Raw genomic sequence first — 14,103 nt, 5'->3', positions numbered from 1 at the left:
AGTACTAGAGACGTTTGGTCTTAATTTATGGAGCATCATTTCCGTGTTTTGTGGCCTTTTAAATAACAGGACTGGGGAGGAGCACAGTGGTCTTGAAATCTCACAGGTATATTGCTACTAATGCTTGCGTGCTGTTTGCTCTTGATGCGATGCTCTGGTTTAGAAGTAGGTAGGCACAAGGATTTCCAATGGAGGAGCTTGCTGGCTCCCACCTATCATCAGACATCCCTTTTCCCAAGGAAAAGAGCAAGAAGGCTCCTCGGCAAGCACTGAAGAGTAAAGCACATAGGTCCCATTATCCCACCTCTTATAGGGAGTCTCGCTGGCCTCACCCTCCTCCTTGCACCACAGGCTCCAGCAGTTGGCCAAAGTTTGCAGAAAAAGAAGAAAAATAGTATCAGTAATAGTAACAGGCTTGATTATCTCAGCTACACAGGTGACAGTAGCTGATCAGTCACCAGTTTTAACAGCCTGTAGTTGAGAAACACCAAACTGCATCACCCAGAAGTCAAATGAGGGCCGGTCATGACTCACTTCACGCCAGCAGCTCTAGGGGGAGGCCCAGGGGCACACACAAATCCCCACTGCCAGGGAAACCCTGGAGGCTGCAGTGAGCCCCGGTGCTGCCATGTTGCTCAGAGAGGTCCCATGTGGAGCTGCCAGCCCCATTTAAAGGAGTCAGATGCGACACACATGGCACCAGCAGGCCTCTGTGGAGCTGCCAGGCTCTGTGCTCCAGGAGGAGCTGGCTGGGATTAACTGGAGGATCCCATCTTCCTCCCATTCTCTGAAGTCTGCAGCTGGAAAGATCAGCCCAAGAGGTGGGCTCAGCTTAACATCACTATGCCGTGCACCTTGCAGCCGCTGGTGGGTCCAGCTGGGCTCTGACCTGCTTGGTTCCATCAGTCTCCCTCAGTTTTGAGCAACAGCCATCAAAAATACTGGCAGTAGCCTCACCCCCACAGACCTGGTGCAACCTACCTCCACTTGGCCCCTGGAAGGTCGGACCAGCCAAATCTGGCCTTGGCTTTCAGCTGTTCATGCACTCTCCATCTCTCCTGCCTTGCAATACCCTCAAAACATCCCCCACCAACAGATGAAAACGTGAGGTACAGAAAGGATAATTGAGCCTTGGTCCATGGCAACCTGGGGAAAAGAACAGCTTCCAGCATGGCCTTTCCAAGGTTTTTATCAGCATTTCAGCTGCTGAAGCAGCCTGGCACTTCAAAAAGTACTTTTCTGAAAGAGCTTTCTAAAGCTGAGCTGAGCAGCACTTTGCAGCCTCTTTCCTTTTCTTCCTCTCCTGTCTTACGCCACCAAAATAGCTCTCCAACATGATACCCTCATAAACACAGCAATCGTGCTTGCTCAGGAATGACAAGCATATAGGGAGGCGATGCTGTCCTCCTCTGACTCCTCCTCCATCCACCCAAATATGCCAACATTTCCAGGACCAGAGAACACATTTGTAGCTACCTCCCCTGACATCCTGCACCAGGCATGCTGTACGGTTCAGTCTGTTGTCCTGCCACTGAGCTTAATGGCTGTTTTTAAACAAAATCATTACTGTTTTTCACTATAGGCTACTTTTAGTAACAAGCCAAGAGGAACATGGTGGTTTTATTACTATTTTTTTTCCCTAGGGCCATAGTTCAGTCTTTCACCAAGAAGAAAACATGTGTATAGCACTGCACCAGTGAACCCTAAAAAAACCTCCATGGGTGCATAAATGACATTAGGAAGAACAATGTATTAATTGTTTATGGTTTTTTATGCTGTTCTGTCAGGGTGATCCATGCATCTTGAAGAACCGGTGCCCAAGTGCCTACAGTGGTAGAGTGGGAGAGAAGAAGGGGGAAACTAAGTGAAACAGGAACTGAATCCAAGGTAGAGGCAAGCAGCAGTACAACAGACAGCTGGTGTTTGGGTGGTGGTAAATCACCCTGAAATGAGCCTCTTCCCTCAGCTCAGTGAGGCCTAAACAACAAAGGAAGGCACAGCTTGCAGCTGGACAGCCTGCTAGCCAACCACAGACACACATGACAGCTTCATTCAGGAGCCCGGAGTCAATACAAAAGCTTCAAAAATCAATCCGACATCCTGCAACCTCAAACAATGCACCGAATCGTCTCAGAATTGAAACCCCAAATGAGGAGGAGCAGTATTCAAGGGAGATCAAACTGCAGGGCTGGCATTGAAAGGGACTAAAAAGGAGAAGAATGTTCCCAGTTTATTAATGGCAAGGTCTGGCCAGCTGCATCCTAGCCGCCATAGGTTACGTTCATGAAAGGGCAGCGCTTTGCATGTATTATGCAGAGCGCCTGGAGAGTATGTGTGCGCACGCATGAGTGTTCCCCTCACTTGCTAGAGATCAGGATGTGCCTTTCTGCTTTGCACTGTTGTCTTCATCAGAAATTCCTCCTGTGTGAACCACAAACAGGTTTTTTTTTCCCCCCACTGGAGCAACTGTATGGGCACATATGCACGCTCTCTCTCCTCCCTGAGCCTGAAAAGCTCAGACGGGCTCTTTCCAAGAAAAAAAAAAAAAAAAAAAAAGCGCCCAGCATTTCACATCCCCTTCCCTCCTGGCCATACTTTCAGCTTACATACATACAAAATCTATTACAAAAGACCAAAGCATTATGTGATTGCCACTGCTGCTGATGGAGTTGATGTTCCATAAACCCTTGCCTGCTCCCACATGCCATAAAGGACCTGGTCCCACAGCACAAAAAACCTACAAAGAAGAGAAAAAGAAAAAAAAGTGCTTCAGTCCCAGAAGTTGCCCCCTCTGGGGTAGTTTCACCTGCAGCATCTGTCTTGCAGCACCACACACAAATGACACTCTTCCCCCTACAGCAACAAAAAGGCCAAGCAAATCCTTTTTATCAGCTTCCCTTTGAAGGCAGGTGGAGAATTAGAATACACACACACAAAAAGATAAACACAATTTGCAAAAGTACTGTTTGGATTTGCCTGTCCTAATTATCTTTTCAGCTGCCACATTTGAAAGAGTCAGACCATGCAAGTTTTCTCCGCCTCAGCTGCACAGCCCAAGATGGAGTGCTCGCTAGAGGAGGTCAGACTTGAAAAATGCTTCTTTTTTGTACTGAAATGGGACTAGATGAAGAGAAAGGGCTGAATTTTTCAAAGCCGTCCGCAGCTTTTGACGCACGTTTCCCATGCATTTTAACTGAAGATATGTCAAAGTCCAATGAACTTTGCTTTTAAAGTGTCACACCAATCTTATGTTCAGAACAGATACAGCTGTGGGAGCTAGTAACATCCCTCAAATTTGGAGAAACTTAGGTGCACAGAAACTGAAAACAACAGTAAGTGTTCCTTAGGACACAGCAATTTCAACATATTTTATTCTCAAAAAATGGGGAATTTAGCATTAAGGCTCCACAAAAAATCTTTATGCTTTACTCATCCTTTACTTCACTGAGTCTACACTACTATTGCCACAACTCTGGAGACCTTAGAAACTACAAGCATGATCCTTATCTCCTCCTCTAAGACAGCTCTAGTTTTACCTTGTAAGCATGTTATCCAGATATCAGAGGGCAACAGGGCAGACAAGTATAGCAAATTCAACAAGGTTTTTCACCAGCACAAGGTAGGATGGAAGACCAACTCTACTTGCAAGACAAGATGAGGTGATATTCAAACCCCAGGTAGGAAGACTGGAGAGGTCCCCATCTGGTTTATCAACAGTAAGACAAAAAGCTTCTCAATTTGCATTCGTAGAAAGAGGAAAACTGCAGCCAGGTTGGGTGAGTGCCTAAAGATGTGGTAGTTGAGTGGTAGGAAACAATGGAGGGTTGCGACAATCCCTAGCACTGCAGATAAAACAGAGTCTGCAGGGGATCAGATGGAGAAAGATTAAAGGTTAAGTTTGTTGGGAAGATAAGAAGTTTGAAATCTTTCCTTTTAAAATGTTTTTCTTTGCACTGAAATAACACTTTTTGTTTGATATCTACTGAGTCCAAATGTATGTTTTTCAAATTCAATTTTTTTGCTTGCTTGCCTGCTTTAAACTCTGATATTTGCATAATTTAACAATCTATCTTAAATCATAGACTTGTGTTTCTATTTCATGTTAAAACTAATCAGTGGAGGAATACCTGATCTGGAAGTTTAAATTCTGCTTCGCCAAGCCAGCAATGCATAATAATTTCTCTGCGGACTCTCTAGTGAATAAAAACTTCTCTGCAGAATGAATATCATATAAAAAGTTCTTTGTGCACACGCAGAGAGCAACTGCAGTCCAGAATCGTCTGCATCCTGTCAACAGGGCTCAAGATTTCCAGAGCTAATTGGTTCGTAGAGTTTTCCCACCCTGCCAAGCACAAGCATGGAACTTACAGCTGAATCCCATCCACAGGCACGTCAAGCCAGAGTCCCATGCCGCCAGTCAGGATGCTGATAATATTCATAGAGCTTTGAATAGTCCACACGGATTATGATTGTATTGGGATTCCATGCTTGTTCCCATCACAAAGGGGCACACAGAAAAAATCCAGATGTTGCTGGCCAAAATGAGAGATTTTTAAAAATGCCTCTGGGGTGAAGGAGATGAGGGCCTGTACCAAGGAACCCCAAATCTCATTGAGCATCAATGAGACTAAAACGACTCAAATTCCTAAATTTTGTAGGCATTTTTAACTGCATTTCAATTAAGTTCTGATACAAAATCAACACATTTATAAAAACCAAGAAAAGTACATCTACCCTCCCCCATCTTCAAAAGTCCCAGTTCATCCAAATGAAGCCAGGAAGCCTCACGTATATATAGGTTAGTGCAATTAACTCTAGTTTTGTCCCTAAATCACTAAGACACATTCAAGGTAAGACCCACTTTGGTCTCAGTCAGCAAAATCCAAAATGCATGAATGATGCGAATAGATAGCAAGAAGTTGATAGTTAACATATTGAAGCCAAGAAGCAAAACAGAAGAGAGAAAAATGAGTGCAAAAGGGGAGGGGGGAAGGCAGTAGCTGTAAACTACGTTATTACTAAGCTGCCTTTAATTTTGTTTTGTGTCAACTTTTTACTTAGGTCTGTAACAACACTTTAAAACTCATGCCTTTTGCTTCAAAGAAGTCTCCTGTGGATGATCTCATGTTGATACTCATAGTAATGCATGAGCAAAACATACACAATCATATGCACAGCTAAAAATCATCATGGGCAACATGATTCCTCTCCCGCAGCTGGGCAAACTTCTCCACATCCCTCCTCCTAAGCCTGGCTGGAGCTTGCCTGGAGGAGTGTGGGCAAGCTGGAAATCAGAGACACCTCCTCCTACTACTACTCCTTGTTTGAGGACAGACATCTCTATCTTTCCTCCCTGTGTGTAGCCGACAAGCCTTCCTACACAAACTGACACAGAAACAGCTAATTTACTGCTTTGTGTCAGGAATGTGTCCAGGGTTTACTGTGCCCTGGACTCCCTCGGCTGGGCTGCTTCATCCCACAAGAGGTCACCCCTTCCTCTTGTTCCTCCCCTCCAACACACCTCCTCCTTCTCTGCTTTTGTAACTTATCTCCCTGCAAACTACTTCCCAACAGGAGTCGAAATTAAACAGGCTGCCCATATGCCATAGCTTACTTGTTTGTTCCCCTTGCTGCCATCTGGCCTATTTGCTCAGCCAAAGGGGAAAAAAAATTAGGAAAAAGGGGGGGAAAAAAAAAGGAAAAAGGGGTGGGAGGAGAAGAAGTAGAAGGATAAAGCCAGACACAATGAGGACAAGGAGGGAGGTGATGATGCTGCCTCTCGCATCTGCTCCTTGGCCAGGCTCCCAGATAGATAAGTAATGGAGAGCAGCAGAACCACTGACAGTTAACCCAGACACAGTCCTGTTTATTTAACCTGTTCAGAGAGATCAGCTCATGTGCTGCTCCCCTGGCAAGGAGGCACCACGCTCCAGCAAGGAGCTTCCCACTGAGAAACCTCCAGCCAGATAAGGCAAAGAGAGATCCTCATCCTCTGAACCAGGCTGGAGAAAACCCACCAGATTCTTCAGAGCGCAACTGTGCTGCTGGGCTGAGGTTTTCCTCACCCCTCCAAATCACCTTATTTTTTTATACAGCACCACAGGCAGAAGAGCAAGGAGAGATGTGACTGGACGTGGGGGGAATTGTAGGTCTGCCCTGGCTTTGATACACACTAATTTCTAAAGCTCCTGACCATGCAAAACCAGAGGAAAGGGCGGGGGGAGGGGGAAGAAAGAAACCAGAAGAGAAAAAACAAAGTGATCCCAAAACACCTCGCTATTTCCATGTTGCTTCTCTAAACACAGAAAAGTTTTCAGCCCTGTGAGGTGCTGAGCACAGATATTGGTTTTTTTTTTAAAAAAAAGGAAACTCAGCTCAAGAAACTGCATGGCTCACCGTCACTGAACATTTGTGCCAGGCTGGAGAGAGTGTCTGGGAGTAGAGCTGTGGGAATAACAGAAGTTATGTTTGTTCTTCAAGCTGAAATGAAAACCTCAAGATTAAAAAAAAAAAAAAAATTAACTTGAAAAATAGTTTTCTAAAAGGGACAACTATTAAGCCATTTATTCAGCAGAAAGAAAAGGGGACAATAAAACTACTTTTTCAATACCTTTTACTGCTTTTTCTTTTTTTTTTTTTTAATTTGCAATGAGACATTGCATACATGTGCAAAGGCTGGTGCATGTGGTGATAAGGAATTTAATTGCGTTCCAGTCCTCTTACCTAGTTTTGCACATATTTACCTCCAAGAAACAGGAGCAGAATTCAGCTTGTGTTTGTCTGCAGAGTGCAAACTACAGGTAGTACAGAAGCATGTGCAAAAAAAACATGTGCCTCACACTGAGATAGGTATCAAAAGCCATACAGTTGGTTTGTCTTGAGGCAGACGCTGCTGAGCCATGAGGCAACAATAATTACCATTAGAGCTCCATGAGATCATTGTGGGGAAGCCCCCGTGGGGAGAGGTGGCTGGGGAGGAAGAGCAGATCCCCTCTTTCTGAGGCAGCAGGGGTTGCATGAGAGCACAGAGAAGCCCCAGGTGCTCCCCAGAAGGAAAGGTGCTGCTGCACAGACCATTAAGGAAAGAGCCCTTCCGTTAGCCATGTGTCTACACCAGACACCTTCACAAACACAAAGAGGAGATGATCCTGCCTGAAGACAGTACCTTCTGATTCATGATTATGCTTTCCCATCGCAGCTTGACTCTACAACAGGGCAAAACTGATCAGGCTGAATAATTTCACGCATGATCATTCCTCTGCTTGCAACCACTGAGAAAAATGAGTGTTGCCTGTCTTAGGCTCCCCATTTTTCTACAACTGCATCTGCACATGTAGGTAGGTAACACGCAGAGCGTGGTAACAGGTGCCCCAAAGCAAAGGCTGCATTGATTTTTCCACCAGTTGGGCTTGTGGTCCTTAATAAAAGAGAATGAGACTTTCCCCATCCAAGCAGCCTGCCTGCAGCCTTTGGAAAGGAATAAATCACAGAATGGTAGGGGTTGGAAGGGACCTCTGGAGATCATCTTGTCCAACCCCACTGGTTGAGCAGGCACACCTAGAGCAGGGGGCACAGGAACACATCCAGGTGGGTTTTGAATGTCTCCAGGGAAGGAGACTCCATAACCTCCCTGGGCAGCCTGTTCCACTGCTCTGTCACCCTCACAGTAAAGAAGCTTTTCCTCATATTGAGGTGGAACTTCCTGTGTTCCAACTTGTGCCCATTGCCCCTTGTCCTGTCATTGGGCACTACTGAAAAGAGCCTAGTCCCATCATCCTGACACCCACCCTTTAGACATTTATAGGTTTTTATGAAATCCCCCCTCAGTCTTCTCTTCTCCAGGCTAAACAAACCCAAGTCTCTCAGCCTTTCCTCATAAGGGAGATGCTCCAGTCCCCTGATCATCTTGGGAGAACTCCGCTGGACTTGCTCAAGGAGTTCCACATCCTTCTTAAACTGGGGGGCCCAAAACTGGACACAGTACTCCAAATGTGGTCTCACTAGGGCTGAGTAGAGGGGGAGGATAACCTCACTCAACCTGCTGGCCACACTCCTTTTAATGCAGCCCAGGGTACCATTGGCCTTCTTGGCCACAAGGGCACACTGCTGGCTCATGGTCATCTTGTTGTCCACCAGCACTCCCAGGTCCTTCTCAACAGAGCCACTTTCCAGTAGTTCAGCCCCCAGCCTGTACTGGTGCATGGGGTTGTTCCTCCCCAGGTGCAGGACCTTGCACTTGCTCTTGTTGAATTTCATCAGGTTCCCCTTGGCCCAGCTCTCCAGCCTGTCCAGGTCTCGTTGGATGGCAGCACAGCCTTCTGGTGTATCAGCCACTCCTCCCAGCTTTGTATCATCAGCAAACTTGCTGAGGTTACACTCTATCCCTTCATCCAGGTCATTGATGAATACATTAAACAGGACTGGACCCAGCACAGACCCCCAGGGAACACCACTAGTGACAGACCTCCATCCAGACTCTGCCCCATTGATCATGACTCTCTGAGCTCTGTTGTTGAGCCAGTTCTCTATTCACCTCACTGTCCACTCATCCAACCCACACTTCCTTAGCTTGCCTGTGAGGATGCTATAGGAGACAGTGTCAAATGCCTTGCTGAAGTCGAGATATACAACATCCACTGGTCTCCCTTCGTCGACCCAGCCAGTCACACCATCATAGAAGGCTATCAGGTTGGTCAAGCATGATCTTCCCTTGGTGAATCCATGTTGACTACTTCTGATAACCTTCTTGTCCTCTACATGCCTGGAGATGACCTCCAGGATGAACTGCTCCATCACCTTTCTGGGAATGGAGGTGAGGCTGACTGGCCTATAGCTCCCCAGGTGCTCCTTCTTGCCCTTTTTAAAGATTGGAGTGACACTGGCTACCCTCCAGTCCCTGGGGACCTCTCCTGTCCTCCATGAAATTTCAAAGATGATGGAGAGTGGCTCAGCAAGAACATCCGCCAGCTCCCTCAGCACTCGTGGGTGTATCCCATCGGGGCCCATGATTTTGAGAGGATCCAGTTTGCCTAGGTGATCTCTAACCCAATCCTCCTCAAACAAGGGGAAGTCCACCTTTCTCCAGATTTTCTCTCTCTCCTCTGGGGGCTGAGATGCCTGAGGGTCAGCCTTAGCAGTAAAGATTGAAGCAAAGAAGGCATTCAGTAACTCTGCCTCCTTTGAATCCTGCGTTACCAGGGCCCCTACCTCGTTCAGCAGTGGGCCCACAGTTTCCCCAGTCTTCCTTTTAGTAATGATGTATTTAAAGAAGCCCTTCTTGTTATCTTTTACATGCATTGCCAGATTTAATTCCAAGTGGGCCTTGGCCTTCCTCGTTGCATCTCTGCACACCCTGACAACATTCCTATATTCCTCCCAAGTGGCCAGTCCCTTTTCCCACATACTGTGAACCTCCCTCTTCCATTTGAGTTTTCCTAGAAGCTCTTTGGTCATCCATGCAGGTCTCCTGGCTCCTCTGCCTGACTTCTTCCTTGTGGGGATGCACCGATCTTGAGCTCGGAGGAAGTGGTTCTTGAATACTGTCCAGCTTTCTTGGACCCCCCTGCCTTCTAGAGCCCTAGCCCATGCGATTCCTCCAAGCAGGTCTTTGAAGAGGCCAAAGTTGGCCCTCTTGAAGTCCAAGGTTGTAACCCAAATCGTAGCCCTGCTTCTACCTCACAGTATCCTAAACTCAACCATCTCATGGTCACTGCAGCCAAGGCTACCCCCAACTCTCACATCCTCAACCAGCCCTTCCTTGTTTGTTAGGATAAGGTCGAGCAGCACATCTTGCCTCATTGGCTCCTCCACCACTTGCATCAAAAAGTTATCCTCAGTGCTCTGCAGGAACTTTCTGGATTGTGCATGCTTTGCCGTGTTGCTTTTCCAGCAAATATTAGGGTGAAGTCCCCCATGAAAACCAGGGCCTGTGATTGCGAGGCTACTTCCAGCTGTCTGTAGAAGGCTTCATCAACTTCATCTTCCTGATCAGGTGGCCTGTAGCAAATGCCCACAACAGTGTCACCCATATTTGGCTGTCCCTTAATTTTTACCCCCAAGCTCTCAACTTGTTCTCCTTCCACTCCAAGGCAGAACTCAATACATTCCAGTTGCTCCCTCGCATAGATAGCAACTCCCCCACCTTGCCTTGCTGGTCTGTCTGTCCTGAAAAGCCTGTAGCCAGCCATGACCACATTCCAGTCATGTGAGTTATCCCACCATGTCTCCGTGATTGCAATGAGATCATTGCAAATGTTTTGTGAATGCAAAACACTTTGTGACAGTTGAAACAGAAACCAGAAATTTGCCTAAAACTGAAACACAGCAGCATTTCTGACTATCGCTGATGCAGTCACTCCACAGCGGGGCCTCCTACTTTGGGAACTGTTAAAAGCAGCAACAATGATAATGAGAGCCAGAGAGAAGTCCTCTGCGAGGGGACGAATTCCACTGCAGGTTTCAGCTGACATCACCAGACCATCCCCGCTCCACTCTTGTGGTTTGTGATCTCACCACGAAGCACCTCCATGGAGTCATTCCCTCCTATCTTACTGCAGCCCATCCATTATCCTCTACCTAATTGCTTCCACAGCACCGCTGCACTAGAGAGCTCCTACAGCTGAACATCTGTATTCCCAAGAGTTGCACCTGCCGGGTCAAGTTCCTCTGTCTTTACATTTGATTTTACTACAATGGAAAGATGTTCCAGTGAACAGAAAAGCACACAGAGCCAGCAATCAATCTGATTCCCCTGTCTGGATTTTCTTTTAAACAAAAGGGGACTTGCCAAAGATCATCTTACATTATTCTATGGAAATAGGACGAAAGGAAAGAGGAATGATGTTGAGTGCAATCTGTCCAATACACCATTAAATCAGAATTCCCCAGTTAGGAATAACAATGAACTGCAATAAAGTCAAAGGGAAGGGGGTGCAGTATAGAAAACTGGGAAAGGGAGAGCTGTGTTTTTGAGATGTGGGAGCTGGGAGTGACCAACACTGAGCTAATGGCATCCAAGCTGACTGCTGAACACTGTACACCCCCCAGGGTCTCAGCTTCCCACAAAACCAACCAACTCATCCTGTGAAGAGAATCAGGACGCTCCCCCTTTTGTAGCAGGCAGTGAAAGCCCCAGAAGATCCCCCGATGTGCCCACTCTCAGGATGGTATCTGCAGCAGGTCAAGGAGCAGCAGGTACCATCTTTCACATTTCTGACTGGAGCTTTTAAGCACCAAGCCACTCCTAAAACACATCATTTCACATTTCTGCAAGAGCTGAATCTAAAATTACAGGAATTGGAGTGGTAATAGGCAAGTCAGTAGCAAGCATGAGGAGACAGCCAGCAGCTGGCCCGGCAGCCTAATTTGCAGCAAAGGAAACAAAGCACCACAGAAAGCCCCTCAATTCCTAGCAGAGACTGGGGGCAGCCCAGACAGAGCAGCAGGGCCAGAACAGCACCACAGCAGCCACAGCTCCTGCCCACCTAAGCCAGCCTCCTCCCTGGAGTTTCAGAGACCTAAATCAAACCAGTGGGAAGAACCTGAATGCTTATAAATCTGCAGTTTGGATGTTTAGACTGGGTTTAATATTGGTGTCATTTTAAAAAAAATAAAATCCCAATGCTCTCCCTATTTAGTCAAACATGCCCAAAACCCCCCATGTTTATTTTCATTTAAATTCCCCCAAGGCATTGTAGATTTTTCTTTGGATGTCCAAAGCCTGAAAAATGTTCCAATCTCTTTGTTGGAAAAAAGAATTATACTTTTGGGGAAGGCAAGGACAACTTTTTTTTTTGTTCAAAGTCTGAGTGAAATTTTTGCAAAAAAAACTTATCAAACTTTACCAGACCTTTCCTTTTCTTCAACTCCCACCCATGTTATGTCACCATCTTTTTCACATTTGATGTTCACTTTCACCTACGCTTGCTCATTGTCTTTGCCTCAGGTGTAACAAGAAAAATCAGCGGGTGAAGGATGAAGTATATCTATAATTCCTAAAATATTCCAAAGAAGCAAAGTGTCCTATAGGAAACTGGAACAAACTGAACCACTATCCTTGGTCCCAAAATGCTACAGCAACAGGGCAAGTGACTGAATTAATAATAATATTATGATGATGATAGCCCTTACTGTAAAATACCATCCCTCCTTTCAGCCCCAGATGCTAGGAACTGTGTTGCTTTGAATACTTATCACCCATCCTTCCCACCCAGTCATTTGAGAAGATAAAAATAATGGTCTGGGCTGCTAAGTCAATTTACAAACACCCAAACAAGACATTTACTCAGACTTGTTTTCGGTCACTTCTTCACTGAAACTTTGTGTCATGGGGCTGACAGAAGGCTCTTTTAACCTCTCCCAGAGAAATGAGCCACTGAGAAGCAGAAACCACATGCAGGGAAGAAAAAAAAATAAATTTGCTTTGTGAATGAGGCAAACTTCTAAACTTCTGGTCAGAAGCTGGTTCTTCTCAGGAGCAACTGAGTAGATGACTCTGGAGAAACATTATAGCCTGGAAGATAAAGCGCAAGCTGGAAATTGTGAAATTTAAGCTTTTTGGAACAGCAATGTTATGTATGAATAACCTGTGACAACTCAGGTTACAGCTGTGAGCCTCAGTTGCCCCTGAAAAACTGATTTCCAAAGTGATCTGACTCTCTTCACAAAAAAAAAAAGCTCTACTAAAGGAGACCAATATTATGGGTATTATTTTAGAAACTAAAGCCTTTGACATGGCCAGACTCACCAGTACCCTGATGGAAGCTCTTCCCTTTTTGTTACATGAAAAAGTATGACTTCCCCCTCCGGGGTGAGCTCAGCTTTCAGATTGTTACAGCTGATGACACCCAAGCAAAGCTCAGAGCTTACATTTCTCTTGGATTTCTTCAAGTCCCGTTTTTTGTTTCAGTTTATATTTCCTGGCTCACTCCCCCATCCCCTTTCATTTTTGGGGCTTCAAATTCACAGAAAAAGCAAAAGCATCACTGACTCAATATCTTTTTTTTTTTTTATTTCTCATTTTGACCAGTAACCAGAGCAGGCCAAATAAAATGAAATGACGCTCAGATATCACTTTGGGGTTCAAAATACTTTGCAGACCTTAGGAACTACATCCTTTATCATAGAGAATGGTGTGTGCTGTCGTGTCCCTTATTACAGAGAGGGAAATAAAAAAAGAGAAAGTTTAATAGCTTGATATTTTCATTTTAAACACAAAATCCATGTTTCCAGTTCCTTGGCTTGCATACTGGATTCACCTGAGGTTTGAGGTCCAAACACCTTTGGAGTTTAAGGCCTATTAAGCCTTCATGCAGATGTCATGCAGCATATGTGCTGAAAATATACATGATTAAATATAACCAAATCTCCCTTGCTGAACACAGAAGGGAGGAGCTTCCCTTTTGGAGGAGAACAGAGGTTCACGGCTGGGAACCATGGTCTTTTCTGCAAGACAGTTTCATGTTGGTCTCAGATCTGCTGGCCTCTCAACATCCCCAAGCCAAATAAACAATGAGGTGTTTTTAACTGCTTTTGATTGACTTCTCATCCTATTGCTCAGTGTTTTTCTGGCAGGGTTGCAAAAGAAGGATCAGCTCTTTAGCAATTACAGCTACAGCCTTTAAAGCTCCCTTGCTCCCTGCCCTGTGTGGAGCGCAGAGGATGAGTACTCACATCTTCCTCCTAATTACAGCACCTGGGAATTATCTGCCCATATCCTGCAATTTTGACGTCTTTTCCTTTCAGTGCCACTTACACTCAGAAAGCAAAAATCCAGTCCTGGGGGAGTATACGGGATGCTTTACATCCCAGGACAATGCTTTCAACACTTTGTTTTGGGACTGAAAAAGGAGGCAAGACAATCACCTGCTTGAGTGAGCTCTTTGGACGAGGCAAACAAGTCTCACTTTGTTCTCACTTGTGCAACCCAGGCAGTACCTGAGGGGGTATGGGAAGGTCAAGACAGACCCATGATTTAAAGGCAGGAGGATGGTTTGGTGACTAAAAGAGCTGGAGGCTTCATAGAATGATTAAGGGTGGAAAAGACATCTAAGAACAAGTTCAACCATCAACCCAGCACTACCATGACTCCTAAACCATGCCCTG

At 45.7% G+C, this 14,103-nt stretch overlaps 1 protein-coding gene across 9 annotated transcripts in view; it reads right to left on the bottom strand.

Moving 5' to 3' along the window:
• Positions 1–14,103, bottom strand: part of LOC104044423 (SET-binding protein-like) — a 399,734-nt gene that overhangs the window by 321,869 nt on the left and 63,762 nt on the right. For 2 of the 9 annotated variants that reach the window (XM_064440014.1, XM_064440015.1), the window contains exon 1: positions 305–1,075. The exons of the other annotated variants lie outside the window; for them this stretch is intronic. The gene's annotated coding sequence lies outside the window, so the exon portion shown is untranslated. Of the gene's footprint in view, positions 1–304; positions 1,076–14,103 lie in introns of those variants that run through there. 9 annotated transcript variants of the gene reach the window in all.

This window comes from Phalacrocorax carbo, assembly GCF_963921805.1.
Source record: "Phalacrocorax carbo chromosome W unlocalized genomic scaffold, bPhaCar2.1 SUPER_W_unloc_6, whole genome shotgun sequence".
NCBI classification, from domain to species: domain Eukaryota; kingdom Metazoa; phylum Chordata; class Aves; order Suliformes; family Phalacrocoracidae; genus Phalacrocorax; species Phalacrocorax carbo.
This window is presented reverse-complemented; position numbering and strand designations above follow the sequence as displayed.